This window comes from Podarcis tiliguerta (genome assembly GCF_965153285.1).
Source record: "Podarcis tiliguerta genome assembly, chromosome: 5".
In the NCBI taxonomy this organism is placed as follows: domain Eukaryota; kingdom Metazoa; phylum Chordata; class Lepidosauria; order Squamata; family Lacertidae; genus Podarcis; species Podarcis tiliguerta.
Window position 1 is genome coordinate 98,199,328 of NC_139538.1, and position 7,619 is coordinate 98,206,946.

Here is a 7,619-nt window from a genome sequence, read left to right on the forward strand (position 1 = left end):
AGCACCTCTTTTTCTAGAAAAATAGCATTGGTTACACTTGTACCTGTTAGCCATGCTTGGCACGGGTGCTGTCTCCAGGAAATGAAAGCATTGAGACTGAGTGTTTGGAAAGAAGGAGACCCTTTCTTGGCCAGTGAGTCCCAAGCTTTGGCCAAATGAATACAAATTTTGGAGGGAGGCTTGCCACATGATTAGACCCAGGACACATGGGCTTTATCAAACAATGCTAAATTTCAGAAAATGCTATCATCACCATCATCATCATTATTATTAATTGAATCTATATACTTGGAGGTCTCAGGGCAGTTCACATAAAAGATCACAGTATATGAAAAATAGACTTGAACAGTATATATAAAAAAGTATATGAAAAATAAAAGCAATAACCCAATAATACCCTCCAAAAGAGCCACATTTTAAAAGGGTATGAGATGTTGATCAGGTCAACCAAAGGCCTGGTTAAAAAGGAACGTTTTTGCTTGGTGCCTAAAGGTGTATAATGAAGGTGCCAGGCGAACTTCCCTAAGGAGAGCTTTCCACAGACAGGGAGCCACTGCAGAGAAGGCCCTGTTCTCGTGTTACCACCCTCTGGACCCCTCAAGGAGGGGGCACACAAAGGAGGGCCTTCGAAGATGATCTCAGGGTCTGGGTAGGTTCATGTGGAAAGAGGTGGTCCTTGAAGTATTGCAGTCCTAACCCTTTATAGGCCCTGAGGCTTTATAGGTCAAAACCCAAATTTTGAATTGGGCCTGGAAACTAATTAGTAGCCAGAAAACTACAGTGGTACCTCGGGTTAAGTACTTAATTCGTTCCGGAGGTCCGTACTTAACCTGAAACTGTTCTTAACCTGAAGCACCACTTTAGCTAATGGGGCCTCCTGCTGCTGCCTCGCCGCCGGAGCACGATTTCTGTTCTCATCCTGAAGCAAAGTTCTTAACCTGAAGCACTATATCAGGGTTAGCAGAGTCTGTAACCTGAAGCATATGTAACCTGAAGCATATGTAACCTGAGGTACCACTGTAATTGGTTCAAGATCTGTGGTGCCTTGTAGATATTCTTATGAAGCCACCCTGGTTGTTTGCTACAAATCTAACCCAAAGAGGATGGCTTGCCAGAGAGAAGGGCTGCTTTCAAGACAATTTTTGATAAGAAGCCCATTGACTAGGCAATCTGTACAAAGGAAGATTATCATGGATCAGGATGATCAAAGTAGATTTTCCCCATATCCAGGCTTGACCTTGGGTATACAAAAACCAAAAGCAGGCACAGCAAATGGGAGTCATAACACAGAACCACAACAGTGAATCATCACACAACTTGTCTGCTTTGTATGAAGGAATGGCCAGGTGGGGAAAAGAATTGAAGGGTTGGACAGCAAGAAAGTTGAGCTTTGCTTTGGGTACCTCCCCTTTGGAATGTTCAAGTGATGATAGTTCAGAGTAGAGCCTTCTCTACTGTCAAGTGAGGCTTGGCAGGCTGATGTCTTTGAGTGCATAGGTGTCAAGATGAAGCAGTTCTGTTCAAGCAAATTTTCACTTTCTGATCTTGAAACTTCAAGGTTTTAGCTGCTATTGTTGGGTTGCTTTTTTTTAATGCTTTGTAGGTTAATTGGTTTTATGATTGTCATATTGTGATGGATGTGCAATGCCTTGGTTATGACAGAAAGGTTGCAGCATACAAAACTTAGAATTAGGCAAGTCTATATTAAAGATTGTAAAATGTCCCCAGTTTTATTAGGACACCTTCTGTACTCTGCTTTCTTAGAGGTGGTCCATATTTTTCTTTATTAAAGTTTACATTTGAGCCACTCAGGCATGGCACAGCAGTACAGGAAGATTGCTCTGCTTGAGCCAGTGTAGCATACTGTAGTATAAACAAGCCTACAGTATCCTGAGATACTGTTCCAGCACCTTTCACCAGTGCTATGTTTTATGTTTGAATAACAAGATATTTTAAACCTTCAAATACCATAACTACAGTATTCCTACTGCTTACTGGTTTGCAGCACCACAGCCAAGCTCCCCCTCCCTTTTTGGTTGGCTAAGAGATCAAGAGCACGAACTGAGACTGCCATGCATAGTTGCTATGCTTGAAGGCCTTTACAGTCGCTAGATAACACAGTTGTGTTATGGTGTTAAGAAGGGAAATGGTGCTTTTTTCTGAAATGTCAGTAAAGCACCAGTTAATAGAGGTATTTGTCCCTTAATGACTGTAATTGAACATGAAACCAACTTATGCATCCATCTAAGAGACATCAAGTAATCTGATGGAAACAGGAGTATGGATTGGGCTGGGCAGACTTCAGGTTTATGGGATCTGGGTTGTTATCTTTTTTTTAGAATACAATGGCACACTAGCCAAGTACAGGTGAAAAACAGTGGCTCTGGAGGTGGACCTCTGCACCCTCTGAGCTGGGGTAACCTGCATATACCAAGTGCATACCTACACATGAGTTACTACAGATCAAGTGTTTTTAACACAAAACTCTAAAATTGGCCACCAGATGACCACAAACCTTGGGTGACCAATTAAGGCTGTGATCCTGTAAATTATGTTGAAAACAATGGGACTTACTTCTGAATGTACAAGATTGCACTGTAATTCTCCTGTTTTAAAGGTGGGGAATAGTGAAGCCTTCCCAGATATTTAAAAAATAAATAAATTTACTTACTATTGTTCAATTACTGGGTGTCAGAAACCCTTGCAGATCTATTGCAAATCAACCAGAGATCTGTCAATAGATTCCAATTTCCTTTCTACCCAGTCCTGATATAGATGACAGTGGGGAGGTCTTTGGTTCTGGTTGCATGAGGTGGCCTCAGGCAGGCAAGCCACTTTGTGTTAGCGTCAGTCCTTCATATGCAATCCTGTTGTAAAGAAGCACTTTGAACACTGTAAAGCAGGCATATGAATGCTAAGTATCATTATTGTTCAGACAGTCACATGCAGGGGGAGAGGAGCAAAGAAATGGTTAGGTTGCACTTGAGATGAAAAACTGAATGTGGAGGGATTAAAAATGGCTCAAGGCAACCTCAAGGGGAAGGAGGACCCACAGAACCACCATGTAGGATATGGAGAATTGTGTAAGAAGGCAGGGTAAGGGTTAGATGGTGCAAGAAACAGAGTGGGAGAGAAAACAGTTTACCACAGAACTGGAAGATCAAGTGCAGAGGTGAAGCTCCTAGCATATATAAAGGCGCAGTAAAGCATTAAACCTTAACAAGCTTCCCTATATGGGGCTGCCAACGGTAGCCAGACAGATACTTCCGGGAATCTCTGAAACAGGGCAAGACCCCATTGTCTGTTCCCAACAGGTGGCAATCAGTCTAATTTGCACAAATAACAGCTGAGATGGTGAATCTTGAACCAACTGCAGGATTACATAATTGCTCCCCCACTAACCAAAATATTCTCTCCACATGCCAAACAAGATGTTGGGGAGAAGAGTGCTAGCCTGCTGGTTTTTGATGTGTTGTTTTTTTAAAAAAATATATTTAGGAGGTTAATGCCCTCCATTTCTCAAAGCCGCTGTAAATAAATTATGTAAACCATGAAGAAAATTCTCCATGTCATAAAATTCTCCAGGTCATAAAGCTGAAACCTCTGTCCCAAGGATAGGGAACCTGTGATCTTCCATATGCTGTTGGACCCCAGCTCCCTTCAACTCCAGCTAGTGATGACAGTGGTCCAGGACGATGGGAGTTGTAGTCTGGAGGGCCACAGGTTCCCCACCCTTCCTGTACCGTGTCCTCTCTTTTGTTTTCTTCTAAACAACAACAGAAACCTCTGACTGCTCTAGTCTTTACTCATAAGAAGATGATCCAACCTCTTGAACTTTTCTGTCATTTCTCCATCAGCCAGATCTGCACATAGATTTTCAGGAATGGCGGCCGCCATAGTTCTATAATAGTATCAGACTTGCTGTTTTCTTTTCAGTCAGTGTCTGAAACTGAAATTGCCTTTTGCTTTACATTAAGGTTGCCTGGCCCTGACTGCTGCAGCTTCTACAGTCTCTTGAAGCTGGCTCTGAAGTGAAATAACTCAGGAAGTTGATATCCTGTTGGTGACTTGTTAACAAAGGGACATTGCAGAACTGAATTGAAGACTCTGATCAAAGTGGCTGTGTCACCTTCCTGGATGTTCTCTTTCCTGAAGTCCATTGAGGTCAACCATAACTGATCATTTTAAAAGGGGAATCATAGCTTTATTTAAATTTCAAAACTCACTACTGGTGCCAAAATAGGTGGAGCTTTTCTTGCCATTTATGCTGTTTCAAGGCCATTAGCAATCCATTCTGACAATGATCCTTCTGCACATAAAACATTAATCCTTCCATAAATGACTGTCCTCAGTTCACTTTAGTGCTGAATTTCTGCACACTTCTTAATCCTTTCCTGCAGCACAGACTATCAAAGCATCAAGGGAGTTCTTGAGCACTATTCAGATCTGCCCTTCTGCAAGATTTCTGTAGCTCTGTGAACAGATGGTGGGTGTGAATGGGAAGAAGTTTCACTGAAAAGCAATGTTTGAAGTAAACTTGGACACCAATGAGTATGCTCAGTGGGTTTTCAATAATTTAATCTTGTTCAGCCATTGTTTTTTTAAGGCAACACCCATCATATTTAAACATCTGCCACTTTCCTTTTGTCTGAAAAGAAAAACTCAATTCTAAGTGAAAGGAAATGTTTGAAGCTTCCCAAATCTCTCAAGTGACTCAAGTATCCTGTTTGGACAGTGATCAAACCTAATGAATTAAAAGTCCAAAAATATGAGCAAAATGGACCATGTAGACAGAAGTGGAGCATTGGTCTAACTTTGACCTTAACATTTGACACTGTGATAATACAGCAGGAGCTCACATGGCTCTCTACCTACATGCAAGCAATTCCCTTCTAAGAATTCCTTGGGGACATTGTTATGAACTATTTGAAGTCTATTCAGAGCCATTACATCAGTGTGCTGTGAGAGAGTGGCTAGTCTACCACAGAAAACCAGTCTATAAATTTAATGAAAAGCCTCCGGTGTGGGCCTCAAGAGAAACTGCCCACTGCATCACTCCACAACTCTCTGCTCTGGCCTCCCTCCCACTCAGCCTCAGTGGAGAGGATTACTCCTAATGCAGATTTACCACCCCTTAGAGGAGGTTGCCCTTTTTCATGTTTCTTCAAACTAGCTTCCTTCCAACCAGGAGGGATGCCCAGATCAGTGACTTGTTCCCAAACACAGCAAGAGAAAAATGTGTTCACCCCTAGGAAAAAAGCAAGCCTTTCCTGTCACAGGTTTGGAAACAATGCATTACATCATGATTTGTCAAATTATGTTAACGAAGAATTCTGCCATTCTCCTGTGGCCTGTGACTTTCCATCATCTCACAGGGGATGTTCAGAGGACCAATGGGACTTTGACCAAGAGGCCCCAGATTAAATTGTGGTCCATCTCCTTTAGTATTTTGAATACTTCAGTTGCATCTCTTGGTATAAAATACTAAATTGTCATTTATTTCCAGGGAAGCTTCTTAGGGTCATTTCAACAAGACAATACCTTTATTAGGACCAGTCAAAAGGTCACAAAATAGTGAGCAAACATTTTAGTTTGCAGCACTTTTCATCAGGTTGAGGAGTGGGAGAGAAAATGTTGACTTGATATTGTCTTAAAGTGGATTATAAATGAAGCATGCAGGCTTAATTGGATTAGGCTGTACAGTGGTACCTCAGGTTAAGTACTTAATTCGTTCCGGAGGTCCGTACTTAACCTGAAACTGTTCTTAACCTGAAGCACCACTTTAGCTAATGGGGCCTCCTGCTGCCGCTGCACCGCCAGAGCACAATTTCTGTTCTCATCCTGAAGCAAAGTTCTCAACCTGAAGCACTATTGCTGGGTTAGCGGAGTCTGTAACCTGAAGCGTATGTAACCTGAGGTACCACTGTACTAGGTGTTGTTCAGATGTCAGGTTGACAAAGAAGGAAAGAAATTTTTTTTAAAAAAAATTAAAATTCAGCAGTTGCTAAGTGAAGCATATAGGATCCTTGTGTATTAGAGAACAGAAGAGAAAAAAAGTCCATTTTTAATAACCTGTTTGTATATTGATTTTAGGTGATGCATTTCTAAGAAGTTAGTCCAAAAGGTGCATGACTTTAAAAAAAGAAGTTAATGTCGTTTGCAGGAGACTTGACTCAGACCAGGGTTAGTGCTGGGCAGGCATCATCTTATACCCTTTTTCTTTTAAAACCATCCTCCTTATCTGATCAACCACTGACCCAAAAGGCTTCAAGGTGGAACTTGCCCTTTTTGTCCTCTACTGCCATTTTGAGGAAAATATTTCATCTGGAGATGTGGTTTGCATTAGAAGGAAATTTCTCATGGGTGCAAATGGTGGGATTTCCTCCCAAGGCCCCAAGCTCAATCCACAACATCTCTGGAGAGCAACTTCCAGCCTGTGCAGACCATGCGGAGCTCAATGACAATGTGCTCCATGACAAATTGTTGATTTGCTAAACCTTTTCTAGCCTTTCTTCAAAGGAAGCTTGGGCTAGGCTTTGCTGGAAATCTGCCATCTATCAGATGAAGACTTGGTTAACTTGATTAAAAGGGCAAAGGAAAATCCGCCTTAATCTGTACTTGTGGCAATATTACCATGTTGTGCCAAATGAAAAGGATCCATCTATACAGCTTTATTGCTGACTTTTAATGACTTTTGGCTGGTGACTACGCTAAGCTAATGGAATTTGCAGCTGATGCCTACATGCACTGGTGCATATGGCAGCAGCAAAATCCGCTTGGCAGTTTCTACTTGGGCAGTAAGCTGTGCAGCTGGCTGGCAAGAAGCAGTCTAGTGTATATCTGATCTGCAAGGATAGGTCGCTGGTTTGGAGGAACTGATGCTATCTGAAAGACTAGCACGTTTATCAGGGTGTCTGTTAGCTCCCCTGCTGCCCTAAACTAGTCTAAGACTGTTATCTAATGCATGTGTACTTCTGATTAGGCTTCATTGAAATCAGTGGAATTTGCTTCTTGGGAAATACAGATAGGATTGAGCTGCATGTCAAGACACTTGAAATATGAGCTGTCAGCTTGTTTCTCAATGATTATTTACCCACAGTAGGCAACAAAGACTGTATCCACCAGTCTTCAAGGCCTAATCACTTATCTTAGAACTAGGAGACATTGCTGAGTGGGCTTGGAATTGCTGGTCTACCCAAAGTCAAGCCACTGTGTTGGATATTTCACACATTCTCCATGCATTCAGCCACTCCTATGTCCTAAGACAAGGGGCATCAGAATCAGCATACTAGATATTGGGGAAGACCAAACTGTACCTCCAATAAACTCTGTAGGGAATGAAGAATCTATTGAGTATTTTAGTATATTCCTGTGTAATAGAAGTAGCAGCATCTGGAAATAAACTTGGAATGAGGTGGGAAATTCTAATGGGAGATTTTATAAAAACTCAGACTTCAGATGCTCCAAGGCAGTAATGGATTCCTGGCTTGCATTAAGCCCCTTTGGTCTCATTTGCATTTTTCTGCCAGGTTTTTGTTGCTGAATGAATGCTGAGGAGCTACAACTTCCTCCCCACCCTCCAACCTGACCTCCGTCTGTCTCCATCCCTTGTGCTCTGC